Below are 22553 nucleotides of genomic sequence, written 5' to 3'. Positions count from 1 at the left end.
AGGTTTTTGCGTGGCAAATGTTTTCATTTCTCTTGGGCATAATTCTAGGTTATATGTAACTCTATGCTAAACTTTTTAAGTAACTGACAGACTGTTTTCCAAAGTAGCTGTACCATTTCATATTCTCACCAGAAGTGTATACAGGTTCCAATGTCTCTATATCTTCTCCAGCAGTTGTTACTATCTTTTTTATTACAGCTGTCCTGGTGAGTATAAAGCACCGTCTCTTTGAGGCTTTGCTTTCCATTTCGCTGACGGCTAATGTGTTCATTTTCATGTGCTCATTAGCCATTTTACATCTACTATAGAGAACTGTCTATTCAGACCTTTATCCATTTTTTAATTGGGTTGTTTGTCATTTCATTATTGAGTTACAGGGGCAAAGCAAAGCACCTTAAGCAAAGGCAAGGTTAATTTAGAAAGAAATAATGGTCCAATCTAATAGGTATGATAGTGCACACAAGTTGTTAGCTCTTAAAGGCAGAGACTCAGCTATCATTTACTTTAAGTAATATAGTTGTCCCTTTCACGGCACCTAGAAGAACTGAAATCAAATATTGTAAAGAACATATGAAAATACTGAAATACTCTCAGAAAAAGTTGTTCTTCAGTTCTAATAGAAGGCTATAACATTTAAAACTAATTTCCTGCAGAGATTAACAAATGAATTTCTCTTCATGGGTCAATTCAAATCAGTTGGCAGTGACTACTTAGAACAGTGTTTTCAGAGTGATAATGAAGCTGTGACTGACTCAGAAGAAACTAAGTATAACAACATCTTCCATGAGCATCAGAAGGGGTAAATGGGGGCATTTGTGGTAGAGCACCATCCCAAAGAAGGTTTATATATTTTGAAAATATAAAAGCAACTAAAGAAGATTGTTAAGGTGCAAAGGTTAAAAAAAAAAACTTGAGATATTTAGAGTACACACTTAATATCAGAAAATGATCAAATAAAATGCAAAGACTGTGCTTCTACCAAAATACTTACTTAGTGACACTTTCAGAATCAGAATATTAGATCAAATAGATCACTGATCTAACTCAGTATGTCATTTCACACATACCCAGAGCCTCTATCTAATAATCCTCTTTTTTTTTCTTTTTTCTTTTCTTTTTTTTTTTTTTGAGACAACTTTATTGCCCAGGCTGGAGTGCAGTGGCACAATCATGGCTCACTGCAGCCTCGACCTCTCAGGCTCAATGGATTCTCCCACTTTAGCCTCCCTAGTAGCTCTGACTATAGGCATGCACCATCACACTCAGGTAACTTGTGTGTGTGCATGTGTATGTGTATGTATATGTGTGTGTGTAGATATGTTTTGTTTGTTTGTTTTGGGTTTTTTGAAGAGATGAAGTTTTTCCATGTTGCCAAGGCTAGTAATCCTCATTTTCCTATGACTCAACAAAGACAAAATGGTGAGACTTACTTTTTCATGTAGTTGAAGGTGTGAATGACATGAGGTGTGAATAATATCACCAACAAGTCTTACACAATTCAGTAGTAATGAAAGTCTGTATAAATTATCAATGTCAATTCATTAACTCTAATATAGAGATGATTTCACATTATAGGTATATACATCACATTTCATCTTTTCAGCAAAAGTAAAGTTGTATAACATTTGCTTCTAAATACTACTTTCAAACTGGTGACTCAGAGAAAAATTTAAACAACTAGTTTTAATGACAGACTTCAAATATATATGGCATAAAAAAACAATTTTAGCAATTAAATCATATAGTCTACAAGTTTACAACTATTGTGTGTTATACACATATCATATATAGATATTTTACCTCTCTAGGTTTTCAGAAACCAAAAGGATAGTGAGAATTCGGAATATAGAATACACAGTAGCCGCAGAAGTAGAGCCACCATTTCCAAACTACACAAACTTAGTTTCACAAGATCTTGTAGTGATACTATTTTTTAATTTATCACAGGAAAGCAAAACGGATTCTGACAGTCCCTTCTGTGTGAAGTTAGGGATGTGACTGAGACCATTAATCTGTCAGGACTCTGTAGGGGAGACGGCCAAGTCTAACCAGTTTAAACCAAAACAAGAGGGCATGAAAAGCTGTATCTGATCAAGAAGAGCGTTGCCATCATAAAGCAGGCTAAATGGGTACACAGGTTTAACACCAGCAAATCTCTCATTTGCCTCGCGTCTTTGTTTTTTCCTGAGTGTTGGCTTAGTTCTCTGCTATCACTGACAGTTTCCTCTTCTTCACATGAAATATGGTTTCTGACAGAAAATTTTTATAACCCTTTGATGAAGGAGATGGGCAGGACTTGTCTTCTGGACTTGTTGCTCTGTCAGGATTTGGTAAAGTGAGGCAAACAGCAGGAACTGGCAGATGGCAATGAAAGTGATTCTTAGCTGCCCTCATTGCTCATTGGCATAAGACACTCCCACCAGTGCAATGACAGTTTACAAATGCCATAGCAATGACCCAGAAGTTACCACCCCTTTCCATGGCAACAATGCAGAAGTTACTGCCTCTTTCCTTAATTTGAATGTAATTGAAAGTGCCTTTAAGTGAGTATAAATACAGTTGCCAAGAGCCCATTCTTTAGACTCTGGGTGCAATGCCTATAACTTAGCCCTGCACCACAAGGAGCAGTACCGTTTAATAAAAGTCTGTTAACACCTCCAGCTCACCTAGTCCTAGAATTACTTCCCAGGGGATGCTAAGAACTCTTTTGGGCTAAGCCTAAATTTTAGGGCTCACCTGTCCTGTATCAGTGTCAGTGCAATAACCAAACCTTTAAAAAGATTATCTTTCCTATTTTGACTTTGAAATTTTTTTACCAAGGAGGGACTAGGAAAGGCCCAGACTAGATCACATCTCTTGAAACAATCCCTGTGGTAAAATGAGTACTGGGCCAGATTAAGCCTGATTATAGCTATCCATGTGGGTGAGGAAACAGAATTCATTAGAAGAAAGAGGGGACATAGGACTAAAAAGTCACCCCAATGAATATTTATTACAATTTGCCAATATTAGCATATGAAACAGAGAAGTGAGAAAATGAAGCTAGGAAGAACAAGTTGGAAAGAAATTATGGCATTCCAGGAACTAAAAGACAAGTATTTGTTTTCAACACATAGTAACTATGCACCACCACAGCAAGGGTAACAGATATGGTTCCTTAGAGAATTTACAGTCTAATGGGAAAGATGGACAATATATAAATAAATAAATGAGCATATATATGCAAATAAAATTATAGTGCTGTGAAGTAAATTAATAGGTTGCAAAGATGGAAACATAGAAAAGGACCTCCTTAGATTGGGTAATGGAATAAGGTCCCTCTGAGGAGGTGACATTTCAACTGAGACCTAAAGGAGGAGGCTAAAGTCATGTGCATAGGGAGGTGGGGGCTGCAGGGGAAATGAGGTGGGGACAAAAAAACTAGTGTGACACTTGTGAGGCAGAAATCGCCCCTGTATATAAGAGAAACAAAAATAAGGCCAGCGTAAAATGTGTCAGAACATAATACTCAAGTTGAAGGGGGAGAACGGGTGGAGCTGGAGAATGGGCAGAAGGGATATTGCAAATCATGGTAAAAAGTTGGGATGTTTCCCTAAATGCATGGTCCATTGAAAGGTTGAAGGAGAGTAGTTCAATGTCACAAAATGAATACTGCAAGCTGCTGAGAGGTGAATGACAGGAAAGGGCCATGATTACATGTGGACAAGGAAATACTGTGTCATTCCCTGCATTCCCAGCCAAGTCACATTCTACAAAGAAATCTCTTCATTATCTATGGATTCAAGGCTTGTTACTTGAACTCTGTAAGTATTAACTTCCCCCTTAATAAAGCGGGAATAAAAATATCTACATCAAATGGAAGATTATCTGAGAAATTATGTAATGCAAGACGGTATATGGTAGGTACTCAGAATATATTAGGTCTCTTCCCACTTACTTCCTGTGTAGCTAATGAAAGCTCTTCCAAATTCATCAGCAGGTGCTAAGTTTTTCAAAATAAAAAACTAGAGCAGACAACTTGGTCTAGGCAGCGGAAACAAAGTGTCTAAGCAATGTAGACAATCTAGCCTGAATGGAAAATAACCTTGAGTTGATCAAAATATTTACTAACCTCTATATTCTCAATCAAAAATCTGAACTATGAATTTAAGAATAAACCCTAAATTCAACAACCATCCAAATTCTCTCCCACAATCTATACAACACAGAGAAAACCTAAGTATGAAGGTAAACAAATGTCCCTGAATTGTTCATCTTTCTAATTTGCTTGTTATCTTTATCTGCTACCCAGGTGCATAATTGTGTTATTCCCCACCTTTTTAAAAAGGTATATAGAAAATTTAAGAATTCAAAGAATCTATGAAATAATTTCTATATAGCTTTAATTTCTCTTCTTACATATTGGTATTATGGCTATAAATTGTCTATATTGTAAGATCCCTTAAATGATTTTTACATATAAAAGATGTTCTCATAAATAGGATTAATATTAGAATATATGAGCTTTGGGTTACATTTATCATCTTGGACTTCCCAAAGAGATCTCAACAACCCTGGTAATCATACTACACATGATTCTCTTATACAAAGAATAAGATCAAAAAATGGCCAGTATAGATGATCCTCTAGGGCTACGCTGTTCAATATGTTAGCCATGAGCCACATATGACTATTAAACATTTGAAATGTGGCTGGTTGGAATTCAGGTGTGCTCTAACGGTAAAATACATGCCAGATTTTGGCATCTCAGTTGAAAAATAAACTGTTAAATAAGTCAATAATTTTTCATATTGATTATATGTTGAAGTGATCATATTTAGGATATAATTGGGTTACATAAATACATGATTAAAATTAATTTCACTTTCTTTTTACCTTTTTAATAGTATTTTATTACCAGAAAATTTTAAATTACACATGTAGCTCGTGTTTGTCTTGTTATATTTCTTTTATATGGCACGGCTCCATAATTTTATACATTTTAAATAAAATCAACTGCATAAATCTGTTATAGAACAAGTCAGTATATAAATAAATAAACAGGTGAATTCATGAATAAGTGGATAAAGCTCATGATATGATATCTCTGTTTCAGTGATTTCAAAACGTTGTTTAACAATTGTTTGAGGAAAGTGATAAGCATAGATAATTAGGTAAGTGTTTAAGTTAGTATTACATTTTGTCTGATGAATAAACATGAATTAAATTAAATGATAATGGGTCACATACTGTGCTAGTCATGGAACACCTATATATTTAAGACAAGGCTACTGCTATCATGCGGTTTATAGTTTTATGGAAGGATATAAACAATAAAACAAATAAATGCATTAAAATGTTTTTGGTGCTGTGAGAAAGGCATTTAGTAGTTCTCTAAAAGAAATGTAAGAGGGTATTTTTCTTGTTTCAGAGCATGGACACTAATATCCATTTTATCCTTTGGAGCCGAGGATAGCCAAATGTCCTCCAGTGTGTAGTGGTGGCCTGAAAAATCAAGGATGTTCAGTTCAAATTATTCATAGTGTCACTACTGAGAAACACCCAGCGTCATGCCATGCTGTGAACAGGATCCCCACGGTAGAACACAACACAAATATCATAAGTATTTTCTGATGCTGGTTCCTGAACACTGTGGTGACTCCAGAGACTGGTTAAATACTGTGAGACACCATTCTAAGAATGCAATCAACATACGATTATACAAAATCATCTCTGTTCCTTAATGTGTAAAATCCATACACATATACACTAACATATGTATACGTGATATATGTATACATATTTATATATTACAGACACACATATATAAATACATATTATATATAAATGTAGCATGTATCAATAATATATTTTGCCATTTTCAACTGAGAAAAGAAAAACTAAGTTTACTGAAGCATTTAACAGTTATAAAACAGAATGTTCATATACAAGCTTCTCCTTAAACTTTTTCCTTTACAAATTCTTTTGTCACTGAAACAGGAATACCAATCTTGTCATTCTTATCTGATACCCAATTGACAATCAAGCAAACAGAGATGATGAAGAAGTCAAGGAGGAGAAGGAGGAGGACAGCATTCTGTCATCTGGCAGCAGACGTTACTCTTTATCTTTTAAACGTTACTAAGAGTACTGCCAATCTAGAATGGTAGAGTGAGCAAAAGACAGTCCCCACGTAATACAAAAATGCCAGAATCCTTAAAGGTGAAATGAGTCAAACTACTACCAATAGACATTAAAGTAATCACTATTTGATAACAATAACTTTGAAGTATGTATGAAACCTATAAACGTGTCATACTTCACTGTCCAACCTGCTCATCGCTTTCACCCAAATCAAAGAAAGATCCTTTAAAGAACTCACATTCTAGAATAGTATTCAGGCTGGAGACCACAGAAATGTTTTAATCATTGCTTAAACCTAGGGTAGTAAAGTTATTTGCCTCAAAAATAACGGTGTAGTACCCTTTTCAAAATGTCTTACTACATAAACTTAATTGGCTCTATAAGAAGTGAAAACTTTGAGCCATAAATTATGGAGGGAAATCTAGCATAATGGTGGAATAGTGTCCAAAAAGTGATACCCTTTTTGCATTAAAATATTCAGGGCTAATTATGATTTTAGCACTTGTTTTTATCCTTGCTTTGTTCATTGGCCAAACTTAAACACTTCTCATCTCCTTCAATGAAAAGTGGTGCTATTATGTTCCTGGAAGCATGAGCAGGGTTCCTCAAAGCCTAATTTTAAGGTCTTAATTGGCTGAGGCAATGGGAGACCATACAAAGCCCACTTCACAGAGAAAGGCACGATTGCCAGGTCACTTGAGAACAGATGAAGAGCTAACTGGAAGCTATTGCTGAAACCTTACACAGTGTTCTGGGAAGTTTTAGCAAATAGTAACTTACACAGAATGGAACACAATCATCCATCATCATAAAACAGAACCCAGAGGGGTTGAAGTTAGCTTGTAGAAACAGAACAGTTAAAAGATTAAAACCGTTATCCTCATTTAATAATTGAGTACCATAACAAACCAGACAAGCCTTATGGAGATTGGGTACTGTGACTGGTTCTGTGGTATGCTATTGCTTTCAAATATTTGGCCTCCTCATGACCTTTAAGTCTCAGGAACCATGTGCTCACAATTAAACAGGGTTGCTATTTACTAACATTTTTGTTCATTTGGTATTACTGGACCCAAAGTCTACTTTAAAATCTGGAATGCTGAAGAATAATTCATTCATCCATCTGTTTATCCACCCAACATTTGTGATGTGTTATGGAATAAAAGACACCTAAGACATTGAATAAAATCATCTCAGTCCTCAATCAGTTCAATACTTAATAATAATACTTAATAATTTATCCAAATATATACATTCTAAGAACAGCCAATCTGGAATTGTGTTAAGTAAACTACTTCCTTTTTCATCACCTCTAACCACTGGTGACAGGTTCTCAAAACAAACAAGACAGAGAAGACCAAATTTTATTTGTGAAATTCAAGACTCTATAGGAAAAGAAAAGGTAAAAATCCGGAATCAACTTCTGAAAAACTTTTAAATTATTCTATGTTTACCTTAAAATAAAGACACATACTAGAAAAAGATATCCAATAATAATTTACACATTTGGGGTTGACAGTAGGACTTACTACTGATTTCCATATACTGTCTAGTGTTCAACTGAAAGCTCAGACACTCTTCTTGAAATTTCAGTAAGAAGTTTATAAATGTGTTTTACCTTACTATTACAAAAATATATGACAGGCATAATGTTTTTTTCTTTTCCAGGATAGTTCCTATGCTACTTCTGACTGTATATTGTAGCCTCCTCTCCTTGTTGTTTGCTCCTTTGTTCATTCACTCATTACTTAACTAAACAACTATCTGTTGGGCACCTACTATATACATGTATGTCGGTGTTTGGAAAGAATAAGGAAAACCTCCATCTGCCCCTATCACACATCAAGGTTGTTTTATTTCTCTGTTTTTCTCCTCTATTGGCAACTGGAATTCCATTCTCAAGTTTAGGTTTACTCTTTGTCATTCTTATTTTCCCAATTTTTTTTGGGGGGGGGGGGGAGACTGAGTCTCGCTCTGTCACCTGGGCTGGAGTACAGTGGTACAATCTCAGCTCACTGCAACCTTCACCTCCCAGGTTCAAGTGATTCTCATGCCTTAGCCTCCGAAGTAGCTGGGATTACAGGTGCCCACCACCACGCCCAGCTAATTTTTGTAGTTTTAGTAGAGACAGGGTTTCACCATGTTGGCCAGGCTGGTCTTGAATTCCTGACCTCAAGTGATCTGCCCACCTCACCTTCCCACAGCGCTGGGATGACGGAGGTGAGGCACCAGGCCTGGCCCCCAATGTTTTTTCCTACAGATAATTTACTCTGCCTTTACCTCTATTAACTATTCCAGAACACAAGTGCCCTCTATTTCACGTTATCCACAACAAGAATGACCCACAATTGATGAAAATTTAATATCCAAGCAGGAAAAGTTATCTGACTCCAAGAATTATAATATGCTAGAATTTTGGTACAAGAGGAAGTTCATGCTGATTAGAGAAGATTGTAATTCACAAAGTTAAAATCCTGAAAGAAAAATCTCCCTCCGGAGAAAGTATGCAGTAGAAAAGATCTCAAACTCTTAAATGATATTAATTCTAACTAATTAATTTATATGGAATAATCAGGCTTTGGTATTTTTCAGCTACATTGGTAGATCTTTCAGAAACCACAAATCGAGCAAATGAGATCTGAAAATGCTTTGTTTCCCAAAACCACATCTTCCCCAGTAAACGCTCTAACCATTCAATCATTACATTCCTTTACCTTGAATAAGAAAACGGAACAAGTAGTATAAGGTACTATCTATAAAAACAAATAAGTAACCTCTATAAGATCCTTTTGGTAGGCAACCAGAATATGTCTCACCCTTTCCTTCCCAATATCCAAATCCCCCAAAACAGAGGTACTTGTTACCTTCCTTTGTGATGTAGAAACCAACAGACATCTCCCATCTCTGATGACCATGACGGCCATGATGTGCCTGATTCAGCCAAGGCTTCATGAGCTTATAACATTGTATTAATAGGGAAAATTCCTACTAACAAAAAGCATGAAGAAAAACTTTTCTTTATGAGTGATCCCGTAACCTGCAATTTATATTCCCTCAGAGTATTTATAGCATTTCCTAGTCATAAAAGACAGAAGGTAAGATCTCTTAAGTGGTTGCTTCTTTGAAAGGACCAAATCTACATAAGAAAAGAAATGTAGAACCAACAAGAGCTACTCCATCGACAACCCTCCCTTTTGAAAAACATGCACCCACATCTATACACTCCTTTTCATAGCTTTATATGTAAATTTTTGTGTAAATTCTTGTCTTTTACCTGAATTAACATTTTAAATTATCTAAAATCAAAGATTGTCATCTTTCATATATGGAATTCAATGGAACGTCACACACTCCAAAGACACTAACAGGTAGTCTTTGAAAATAAGTTGCTTTTAGCTTGCCTATGGGTTGCCTGTGCAAGACAAGTGCTTGAGTCAGCACAAACTGAACTTAATGAGAAAAATGTAAGTCATCCAATCAAATGTGCATTATATAGTCATGGATCTCATTTAATACTTCTGCCTAGCTAATAATATAAATAAGTGAATATTTCAAGGAAAAAGAATTTTAAAAGAAAGAGAATATAGTTGAATGAGTACATAATTATTAATATTTTACAAAATAAACTTTGGAAGTGAGTTGCTGGAAGGTGAACAAAATATTTGAGAACTGGAAATTTTAAAAGGCAGTGGCAGGGGCAGACATTTCCAGGTGCTCCTGGTAGAAAACGGACGTGAAAAAAGATTGCATACAAATTGCTAATGAAAAATAAACTAGATATTTGGGTAGAATTAGAGCTGTGGAAAAGAAATAAGATGATTAGTCACCTGAGAATGGTTATGGAGGCATGGAAAGTGAAAGGGAAGTATAATACCACTGTGAAAGAGTTCTGATTGCTTTACACAGAGAAATGTACCTGAGGCCAAACAACAGGTACGCCTTGTCTAACATCGACCTTATACCAGGACTTAAACAAAAATAAGGTTACAATTCGACCTAGCAGGGAGGGGAATCATAAAGAAGTAGTAGAGTATCTTACTTTAACGTGAGAGAAAGATCAATTTACAATAAAGTAAAAAAAAGTAATAAATTTTAAAATTTTGCATTTAGAAGCCTCAGGGGAAGCACAGATATCCATGTCACCGCACTCCACAAGTCAGAGAGAGTTACAGAAGTGGAGAGGCCAAATCCTACTGTAATATTTTGCCAGAAAATATGAAACCAAGAAAGAGCCCAAATAACCAAGGCAAAGAGTGCATGAGTAAGTCTCCAAAAGCAATTGCAATGAAAACAAAAATTGACAAGTTGGACCTAATTAAAGAGCTTCTGCACAGCAAAAGAAGCTATCAACAAACAGACAACCTACAGAATAAGAGAAAATATTTGTAAATTATGCATTCAACAAAGGTCCAATATCCACAATCTGTAAGGAACATAAACAAATCAACAAGCAAAAATAACCCCATTAAAAATGGGCAAAGGACATGAACAGATACTTCTCAAAAGAAGACATGCAGCCAACAAGCATATGAAAAAATGTTCAACATCACCAATCATTAAAGAAATGCAAATCAAAACCACAATTAGATACCATCTCACACCAGTCAGAATGTCTATTAAAAAATCGAAAAATAACAGATGTTGGCATGGTTGCAGAGAAAAGGGAATGCTTACACACTGCTGGTGGGAATGTCAATTAGTTTAGCCACTGTGGTAAGCAGGCAATTTCTAAAAAAACTTAAAATAAAACTGCCATTCAACACAGCAATCCCATTACTGGATACATACCCAAAGGAATATAAATTATTCTGCCAAAAGACACATGCATATGTATGTTCACTGCAGCACTATTTACAATAGTAGACATGGAATCAAGCTAGATACACATCATTGGTGGACTAGATACAAAAAAAAAAAAGTGACATGTAAACACCATGGAATACTATACAGACATAAAAAGGAATGAAATCATGTCCTTTGCAGCAACATGTATGCAGCTAGAGGCTGTAATCCTAAATTATCCTAAGATAATTAATGCAGGAACAGAAAACCAAATATTACAAGTTCCCATTTATTAGTGAGACCTGAACATGAGTACACATGGACACAAAGATGGGCAACAGTAGACACTGGGGCCTACCTGAGGGTGGAGGATGGGAGAGGGGTGAGGATGGAAAAACTAACTATTGAATACCCTGTTCACTACCATGATAACAAAATCATTTGTATATTAAACTCCAGTGACACGCTATTTAGTCATGTAACAAATCTGCACATGTAACCCCTGAACCAAAAGTTGAAAAAGGAAAAAAAAAAAGTACATTTTAAATGTTTGCTCCACAAATTCCAAAAGGAGGAGGAGAAGGGTATACATTGCTATGGGCTCTGTGTAAAAAGCGTTTTTATTGAATTTGAACCTGAGAGGTTGAAAGATATTCCAAACTCTTATTTATTGGTTCTTCTTGTTTATGTATTTCAGCCAAAACTTTTTTATTCTCTCTTAATAGATTATGTCTCTGTCTGGATTAAGAGAAGAACCAAAAAAGTGATCATGTGTAGCAGTAATAACTATATAGGCAGAACATTATAAATATACTAGACCAAAGGTGCATTTTCTAACTAGATGTAACCACATATTAAATAGCTATATTTTTCCTCTTTTAACAGCTTTTTTGTCACTTCCATGCTGCCAAAGCAGAGTCACAGAATCTGCAGGTTCACGCTGAGCCCTTTTGGTTAAACACATCACTGAGGCAATCAGAATCTCCTTTTGCTGCCCTTTCAGTGGGAACAGCAAGTGCTGCCCTAGTCCCAGGCTGGGCCGGTGTGTGTGTGTACCCAGTGTTTAGTCTTTCATCCCTCACCCCTTCCCATGCTTTCCCCCAAGTCCCCAAAGTCCACTGTATCATTCTTATGCCTTTGTGTCCTCATAGTTTGGCTCCCACTTATAAGTGAGAACATACGATGTTTGCTTTTCCATTCCTCAGTTACTTCACTTAGAATAATGGTCTCCAACACCATCCAGGGTTGCTGTGAATGCCATTATTTCACTGCTTTTTATGGTTGATTAGTATTCTATGGTGTGTATATATATTATTTACATATATATGTATATACACCATATATATACACACCATATATATGGTATGTATATACATACACCATATATACACACCATATATATACCATATATACACACCATATATATACCACACACATACACATACCACATTTTCCTTATCCACTTGTTGATTGGTGGGTATTCTATGGTGTATATATATGTGTGTATATATATATACACACACACACTCACATACTTACCACATTTTCCTTATCCACTTGTTGATTGGTGGGTATTTGGGCTAGTTCTATAGTTTTGCAATTGCAAATTGTGCTGCTATAAACATGCATGTGCAAGAGTCGTTTTCATATAATTTCATAATTTTCATGAATTCCCTCTGGCTAGACGCCCAGTAGTGAGACTGCTAGATCAAATGGCAGATCTACTTCTACTTCTTTAAGGAATATCCATATTATTTTTATTGTGGTTGTACTAGTTTACATTCCCACCAGCAGTATAAAAGTGTTCTCTTTTCATCACATCCGTGCCAACATCTATTTTCTTTTTGATTTTTTAGTTATGGACATTCTTGCAGGGGTAGGTATCACCAAATTTTGCATGAAGAATATTTGCTTGAAGATAGGCATTTAATTGAAATTACATTTACTTCTCCTTTCCTCCCTTAACAAACACCATTATGATAAACACATTTGGTGCAATATTTATGAGGACTGGTGTGTTTAGGGAATATCTCAGAAGACACAGTACATACTGCAGCCATTTTCTCTTCCTTGAACTGTCAAGCTAAACTCAGCATGAACAAAGATAGAAATATTAACTAGTACCCAACAGAGGCCTCACTGGCCTCTGTAGAAGAATAAGAGATGGTATTACTTAGATATATACCTCTTTAGCCTGTACACGTTGAATACCCATAGTCACAGCAGGCTTGGAAAATAAGAGCAGTCTCTTATTTCAATATGAGCTTACAATTGCACCTTAAGAAAAAATAAGAAAATGAATTTCTATATTTGTTCATAATCATTGGCATTTCATTGCAACGAAATTCTACTATATAGAGGTCTCCCCTTCTAAATATCTTTTAGGAAAGGAATCCTTCCAACTGCCATAAACATTTTAGTGTCTATTAACCTCATAGTTTCAAAGTATGCATTCTTACACCTTAGCTACATCCTCCCAACTGTAATTTATATCTCTTTTCTCAAGATTGAAAGTGCGTCTTAGTTAAGTTATATTGGCTCATTTTATACTCAGAATGGAAGAGGGTAAAGAGAAATGTTTAACGTAAGGGCAACTGCTGTACCATTGACAGACCCAGCTGAACTTCTAGCTGGAGACATGACTGTTTTAACAGCGAAAAGGAGGAAGAAACTGTGGATCATATATTATATGTACACCTCTTCTGGCCCCAGTGAACTTTGAAAGCTTTGCAGAGAGACAAATATTTCATGACCACAAAAGTATAAGTTAGTCAGACACAGTAGTTCTTGGAAAGAGTTGTTTTGTGGAATTTATGTAGATGACTACAAAAACTAATTTGTGCTCTTGAAAACTATAGTATCCATTAATCACTGTGAATTTCAAAAACAATAAAAAGGTGTGGTCTTGAATGACTGATTAGAATGTAGTTCTCACTTTCATGGTGGAGGCCCAAGAAAGGAAAGGTTTGATCTTAGTTTCCTCTTTATGGTAGAGAAAGGTTGTATACAATAATATTAGAATTAAATCCATTAATTGGGCCTTGAGGCTTGATGTTCCTGTGAGCTATTCAAAAAATTATAGGTTATCACATACTAAAATGATGTGAAAGAAAATTTTAGAAATATTATAGCTATCACAACGAAGGAGTTAATATCTAACAGGAAAACTATTGTTTCTGGATAAGAATTTCTAATGGTATAGTCATTAAGACAGCCTAAAGACTTTGAAATTTTGACAATTCCATTTTCTTTCAAACATTCTTAACAAAAAAACTTGATCTCTTTAAAAGTTCAGGGAAGAGATCCCAAGAAAGCGAGGAAAGCCAGGTTGGTTTCAATTTAAAAGGCTCATTGAGGTTGACAGAGTATTGCTGGTTTATTTTGATATGTTATACAGTAGTACAAACAAAAAATCGAGTTTCACAAAGTCTGCTCCCATCTGTAACTCCCTATCAATCCTGGAGAAGTAACTTGCCCCCACTTCCCTCCCAGCCTAAGCTACCTCAACTGTTAAACGGGATTAATAATCTCACAAGGTTATTTTAAGAGTTACATAAGATAATACATTTAAAACCCGCACATTACCAAACCCTCAAGAAATGTTAGGTTCCTTCATTTCCCTAATGGTCATCTCAAGGAATGAGAGTAAGCAGCTGAACATTAAGATCTAATGTCACTGGTATAGGACTGTGGGTAGTGACCTTGTCAAAATGTGACATAACTAAAAAATTACTTTTAAATATTGGAACAATAGGGTCAGTAGTCTCAACAGGGGGAAAAAAAAAAGCAAATCTATAATCTCTCATGGTTGATACAATGAAACTGTTTATCTGATCCAGGAAGGAGAGCATGCGCATCAAAGCCTCTCCAAATACTATGAGGGAGAACTTCAAGGGCTTTACACTGGACAGATAAAAAGGGAAAAGATTCCTTGTTGCCAAGTATACTAGTTTCAAAAAATACATTGAAAACAGCTAAGCTAATAAAAAACATTATCAGACTAGTTTGGTGATAATTTGGAGTTATTCAATTCTTCATATTTGCTCCTGTGTTTTGAAGAAGCAGAAATAAGAATAAATCAATAAGGATATCTGTTTTCTTTTTGGTTGATACAACAGACCTAAGTGTTGGTTGTTTTCTTTTTGGTTGATAGAATAGACCTGGTTAGAAATTACAGGGGCGTATAGCTTCTGTTGAAGATACCATAAAAATGGAAAAAAAGAGGTAGGAGGGAAATCTGTACCATCCATTTATCCATCCACCCATCTATCCACCTGCTCCCACACACAAACATCCATTAAATACGTTTATCTTCTGTTAAACATAAAACATGGTACCAGATGCAATGAGGAAACAAGAGATTAAAACCTAGTATTAAATAACATATATGCAGATAACCAGAGGAAACAGCAATAAGTGGCAAATGTCACGGAACCCTACCTGAAAGTTTTAATTGCAATGGAGTGGTAAAACAAAACAAACAAAAAAAACTGCACTAGCAAACATGATAAAAAAGGGCTAGAGTTTATATAGAAAGAGAAGAGGGAAAAAAATGGTAGGGCTTTTGTAACAAAATTGAACTTTATTTGTTTAGCAGTGGGAAAACCACTGAGGTTTCTAAGCTGGAGAGTCATGAGATCAAAGCTGTGTTTAATGAAGATTCATCTGGCAAAACTGATTAGAGCAGTTGAGAGTGTGTGTGTGTGTGTGTGAGTGTGTGTGTGTGTTTTCTCCAATAAAACCTGTTAGGTAGAGGTCAATTGTGGGTGTATTGTCAGTAATTTATTACAAAACCAAAATTGGTGATTTACTTTTTTGTATTAATTTGAGAGTATTTGAGGTTATTTCTGTAAGATGTCACTCTTACCAAATGCTTTATTAAAGAGCAGATTAATGGATGCAGAAACAAATAGCTGGAGCCCCGAGGGCACAGTGTGACCTTGAAACACCCACCAGAGTGTTCCTGCTTGGAAAAATTATCTGTCTTGGGCTTTAGCAGGCATATGGGTGAGGACAAGTCCAGCAGAAGACACAGATCGCAGGTTAGGAAGATCATGCAAGTAAGATGTTTCTATAATCCTTGTAGGTATGAAGCAATAAAGAGCTAAATAAGACAAAGTTGGTATAAAGGTTAATTTTATATGTCAACTTGACTGGGCCACAAGGTGCCCAGATATTTGGTTAAATATTATTTTGAATATGTCCGTGAGGGTGTTTCTAAATTATATTAACATTTGAATCAGTAGACTGAAAGAAAAGCATATTGCCTCCACAATATGAGTGGGCCTCATCTAATCCACTGAAGGTCCCAACAGAGCAAAAACACTGAACAAAAATCACTCTCCCTCTGCATGAACATCTTCAAACTAGGACATCAATTCTCTCTTGCCTTAAGCTTGAACTCAGACTAGAACTTACACCATAACCTGTCTTGGTTCTTATAGCACTGGACTAAGACTGGAACTATACCATAGGTGCTCTTGGGTCTCTGGCCTGTGGACTACAGATCTTGGGACTTCTCAGTCTTCATAACTACATGGGTCGTGTGTGTATGTGTGTGTATGTGTATTTGTGTGTCTGTGTATAGAAACACACCCTATTGCTACTGTTTCTGGAGAACCCAGACTAACACAGGTGGTCTAAACAGAAAGAGGAATGAATACATGACAAACAGTTAAGAAAAACTTTGTAAAGTTACCAATTGTAGTGGACAAGGAAATGGGAGAATGTAATCTTTCAAATCATAAATATAAGAGAGATTTTAAATGCTTTCAGGAAAACTCTCAAATTAATAAATTTTTTAAAAATTCCCTAAAGATTCAAATGGAAATTTCATGGTTATAAGGCATATGTGAGTTTCACATAGACTATGTTGATGTCTTGTATTTTTAAATATTTCCATTTTATATTTCATGACATGCATATGTTTATTTTCAGCAACTACATCTAGTATGTAAACCATTCTGGATCCCAGTGTAATCAATAATAAAGAATAATTAAACTTCAAATACTTAAAATTCAATCATAAATTGAAGTTTAGAACCTACTAAAGGTAGACTAGGCATATGAAAATTCAGTCTGTTAGAGGACAGAGATAATTTTATTAAATTTACTAAGTGCAGTGACAACCTTTTCGTTTGCACTTTAATTTCCTTATTTCATGTTTCAGCCAAGTTCTTTCCCACTTCAACCCTTCATAAATGCTGTTCCCTCTGTTGGAATGGCTATGCTCATCACCCTTACCTGGCTAAGGTCAGGCATCACTTTCTAAGGAAACCCTGACTTCAACATCTTCCTCACCCACACTCTGTGAAGTTAGATCCTCCATATACTCTTAGAGCGTAACCTACACCATTACAAAGGACAACAACTCTGGTAGACACAGTGTCGATGGCCAACATGAAAATGTTTTAATGTATTTTAAAACAAGAAAAAAGAATATAATAATGAATATAGAATAATAAAACTAGCCTGCATTATTTGTGTCTTCATACTAACATAATCAAAAGTTTAATTTTTTTAAGGGGGGAAGGGGCCCACAAAAGCGAAAGTCTTCAGGATCCACAAAAGTCATAATATGTCACTAGCTACTTTGTATTATTGCTAAGAAATGACACCCTTTTTTTTTAAGCTGGATGATAGTACCTACCTGAAAATTAAATAAAATTATAAAAACTTAAAGCACTTAAACAGTGTCTGGCACATGTCAATAAATGTTAGATGTTATTACTGTTTAAAACAATAACTGAGAGCCAGGTGCAGTGGCTCACGCCTGTAATCCCAGCACTTTGGGAGGCCAAGGTGGGCGGATCACAAGGTCAAGAGATCAAGACCAACCTGGCCAACATGGTAAAACCCCATCTCTACTAAAAATACAAAACTTAGCTGGGTGTGGTGGTACACACCTGCAATCCCAGCTACTTGGGAGGCTGAGGCAGGAGAATCGCTTGATTCCAGGAGGCGGAGGTTGCAGTAAGCCAAGATCGCACCACTGCACTCCAGCCTGGCGACACAGCAAGACCCCATCTCAAAAAAAAAAAAAAAAACAGTGACTGAAAACATTATTCATTATACATTACATTGCTTACAGAAAGATCTATATAATAGATTCCTCTTGAATTTAGTTTTCAAAATAAGTTTGCTTCTCCCAAGCAGTTTCTGTGCTCCATTTAAGATAATAAGAACCATGTTACCTAACAGATATTCCTCCCAGATGTCAGAAAACTGAGAGCTAAATAAAGTGATAAACCAAAACAACTCTTTCTTGGTGCCTAGGACACTATTTCTCTGTTTCTTAATTTTTTTTCCTGGTTTTTATTTTTAGATTTCCATCTATGTCCATTTTAACACCACAGTACAAGTCAAAATAAAAGGATAAAATTTGAAAATATGACTACATAAGATCAAGGGCCTTACAACAGCCTAAGCCAATATGGACTGTCTGCATTTCAGGTTCACTCATAATCCATGTAACTTCTTTGAATTTTCATAGCATATTTGAAGAATATCAAATATGTATACATAGGCATAAGGAAATCATACTCATTTTGAAAATACCATATTTCACACATTTCAAGAACTATCTCAGTATATGCCAAGGTTAATAGAGTGAAAGTAATTTATGAATATTCCTAATTTTCTGACAAATGTCCAAAAATGGATGCACGTTTCCAAAGAGGGTCAAGCAGGTTGGAAAATTTCTTGATATACAGGGAATCAAGTAGCAGAGAACCTATTACAGATCTCTAATTTCACTATTTTGTTGGTATATTAGTTTTCCATAGATGCTGTAACAAATTCCCACAAACTTAGTGCCTTAAAATGATGCAAATTTATTACGTTACAGTTCTGTACGTTAAATGTTCAATACAGGTCTTACTGGGCTAAATCAACTGTTAGCAAGGCTACCTTCCTTTCTCGAGGCTCTGGGGAAGAATGCATTTCCTTGTCTTTTCTAGGATCTAGAGGCTGCTCATATCCCTTGGTTCATGGTCCCCCTCTTCCATCTTCAATAAGCAATCTGCAGTTGAGTCTTTCTCATATTGAATCCTTCTCTGCTTCCCTCTTTCACTTTTAAGGACCATGTGATTACATTGTGCCCCAGATAATACAGGATAATCTTGTCTCTAGAACCTTAATTTTTTCCAGCTATAAAATTCCTTTTACCATATAAGGTAACATACTCACAGATTCAACCCTGTATCCAACCCTGTTAGGTTGCGGACTTCTTTTGGCAGAGGAGGGAGGGAATAGGCAGGCATTATTACCATTTTGTATGCAACATTATAGAAAAGACAGATAGTACTCATTACAACACACCATCAAAGCAGAAACACCCTCCCAGAAATCTGTATCTGTAACAATAAATAGTTAAAATGTACAGTTTCCATCTGCATTTGTTTTAAGGTAGTTCTAATATAAGGCTTAAAAACACAAACACAGCAAAGATATGCTTTGAATTTAATGAAAGCTACTTAGTAACCTAAAAGCTCAAATCAAATCTATTTTAGCACAAGGAGCTTTACCTTACTCATCTCCCTAAGTGTGCTCATGATTCAAGTTTAAGGAAGAACAGCTTTGCTATACAAATAATCTATAAGATGAAGAAACAAGAAAATTTAAGAATTCACATAATATATTTAACGTTTCTGAATTTTCCAGAATATATTTCAAAATACATACACACACACACACACACACACACACACACACACACACACACTGTCTTTCTCCTCAATATTTTGGAAGAGGAAAAATATAAACTTTAAATATTTAAACTCCCCACTCAATCAATACTGGTCTGTTGCCAACTGAATATATTACTGGAAATATTGAAAATCTTTATCTCTAAAATTAGGTTCATCCAATAGAAGTATTATAAATTTTAGGCCCATTACACAAGAGCTGAAAGAGGGAGGGCTCAGAGATATTTACAGTTAACTAAAGAATAATGAATCATAACTTTCCATTGCCCATTTACTGACTAAAGACATGAATGTTGATTTCGCATTCAATCACAGTTGACATCTGCACAGATCTGTGTATCAGCATCCCTAGGCATATCATTAATTTAATTCTGGTCCTAGGAATATTTAGCCAATGTAGTTTAATTTCAATCCCTGTTGACCTAGGCTGGATTTCAACTCATAACAGAAAACATACGAGAAACAAAATCACTCTAATGAAATATCTATAAGCAAAAGAAAATAAGAATAAAACATATTTCTTAAAAAATTATGATTTGACTCTAATCATGGGCATAATTTTTTAAAAACTATTCTTTCTCAATTGGTTGTTAAAAACAATTATAGCCTGGGTGCAGTGACTCACACCTGTAATTCCAGCGCTTTGGGAGGCCGAGGCGGGCGGATTGCAAGGTCAGGCGTTCGAAACCAGCCTGGCCAATACGGTGAAACTCCTTCTCTACTAATAATACAAAAATTAGTCAGGCGTGGTGGCGCACGCCTGTAGTCCCAGCTACTTGGGAGGCTGAGGCAGGAGAATTGCTTGAACTCAGGCGGCAGAGATTACAGTCAGCCAAGATCGTGCCACCACACTCCAGCCTGGGCAATAGAGCGAGACTCTGTCTGAAAAAAAAAAATTATAAAGAAACAAGAAAATAAAAGAAAGGGTAACTTCATGTTAAATAACTGACAAATTTCAATAATGTTTTCAATTTATCAATGAAAATAATTGTTATTTTAATTATCTCTAATGATCTACACCACTGAACTTTTGAACAAGCTGGTCACAATGTAAAAATAAGATGCTAAGGCCAGGTGCACTGATTCATGACTGTAATCCCAATAACTTGGGAAAACAAAGTCTAGGATTATTTAAGGCCAGGAGTTTCAGACTAGCCTGGGTGACATAGCAAGACCTCATCTCTATAAAAAATTAAAAAATAAAAATATTAGCCAAGCATGGTAGCATCCACCTGTCATCCCAGCTACTCAGAAGTCTGAGATGGTAGGATAGATTGAGCTCAAGAGGTCAAAGCCACAGCAAGCCAAGATGGTGCCACCACACTCCAGCCTGGGTGACAGACCGAGACCCCATTTCAAGCAATCAATCAGATGCTAAATCCAATTTTTAAAAATTAACCAGAGCACAAATAAATAAATGATATTACATTTAGAAATCATCGCCTATGTTACTTCAGCATGTTTCAATATTACACTCCAATATGGAATAGAAAAAATGGCTTCTCCCTATTTTTGGACTAAAGGACACATCTATGAGTATGATGATTGTAAATTATTTCTTCAATAAGACAAACCTGAAAAACTGTGCAAAACGACTTGCAGAATAAGTAATAGACAACTAAGTGACTGGGTGACTAGAAAAATAAACCAATATATAAATAATGTATAAGCACAACATAAAGTATACAATCCTAAGTCTAAACTACATGTTAGAAAACATGTCTACAGTTCGACAGTCCCTCCATCATTTCTGTCCCACAAATAAATTATAAGAAATTACCCTCTGTTAACAGCAATTGGCCACCAGCTGTAGACGTAGCATAGAAAATTCAGAGGATGAGCAGGGAAAAGCAGCTTAAAAGCTGAAAAATCAGCTTAAAAGTTTCTCAGAACACTGAGAATGATGAAACCAAAAGAATAAACCATTAAAAGGTTGATAACACCATTGAAAAATCTAAAATCTATCAAATTACATTAAAATTAGATTTTTAGATAGAAAAAATCTAAGTCATACAGTTGTCTCCTCCCTTATCCACGGTTTCAATTTGGTTTCAATCACTGCCTGTCAACTGCAGCCCGAAAAGAGGAAAGTACAGGACAATAAGACATCTAGCGACAGAGAGAGAGAGATCACATTCACATAGCTTTTATTATACTATACTGTTATAATTGTTCTATTTTATTATTAATTACTGTTAATGTTTTATTGTTTCTAATTTATAAATTAAGTTTTATCATGGGTATGTATGTATAGGAAAAAGCAGTGCATATAGGGATTATATAGGGATTGGTACTATCTGCAGTTTCAGGCATACACTAGGGTGCCTAAGTCCCCACACATAAGGGGAGTCTACTGCATCTCTTTATGTAGTAAAATAACTCATGCTCACAGCCATGTATACGGCCAGAATAATCAGTGCATAGTGTGCCAGATTCGTCACTAAGGTGGCTCCAATGCTTTGGATATCCATCATATGACAAGTTTTATGCTTCAGAAGCAGGTTGCCAAAAATACAGATTTGCCAATCTGGCTTAAACCACTCCTAAGACATTACCAACACAGGTCATGCCAAAGTTTTACATTGTAAATCCAGTGGCTACTTCTCATCCCTTCTCTCCTTTTCTCCAAATACTCATCCTTTCTTTGAGTATATACAAGGGATAGGGAAATAATATATCTTTTCTCTACTGCCTACTTCTAGGCTATGTATATGTTCATCCTTTCTTTGAGCTTACATAAGGCAAAGATCAATTAGACTCAATTACAGATGCTGAGAAGCTAACCGTCAAAATAAGAAAACCACTACAAAAATTATTGTGATAAGTGAATCTGCCAAATATACTAGCATATTCAAAACACTAAAAGGATATTAAAACAAGAAATCCCTAACTCTTTTGCCCTTGTTCTTTCCAAGATTCACTTCTCTACCTTTCCTTTTCTTT

The 22553-nt window shown here is 35.7% G+C and overlaps 1 protein-coding gene across 15 annotated transcripts in view; it reads right to left on the bottom strand.

Moving 5' to 3' along the window:
* The window catches only part of CEP128 (centrosomal protein 128), a 449960-nt gene that overhangs the window by 224965 nt on the left and 202442 nt on the right, over positions 1–22553 (bottom strand). The gene's annotated exons all lie outside the window — the stretch shown is intronic.

Source organism: Papio anubis, chromosome 7, assembly GCF_008728515.1.
Source record: "Papio anubis isolate 15944 chromosome 7, Panubis1.0, whole genome shotgun sequence".
In the NCBI taxonomy this organism is placed as follows: domain Eukaryota; kingdom Metazoa; phylum Chordata; class Mammalia; order Primates; family Cercopithecidae; genus Papio; species Papio anubis.
Note: the sequence above shows the minus strand (reverse complement) of the source record. Positions and strands in the feature narration are given on the sequence as shown.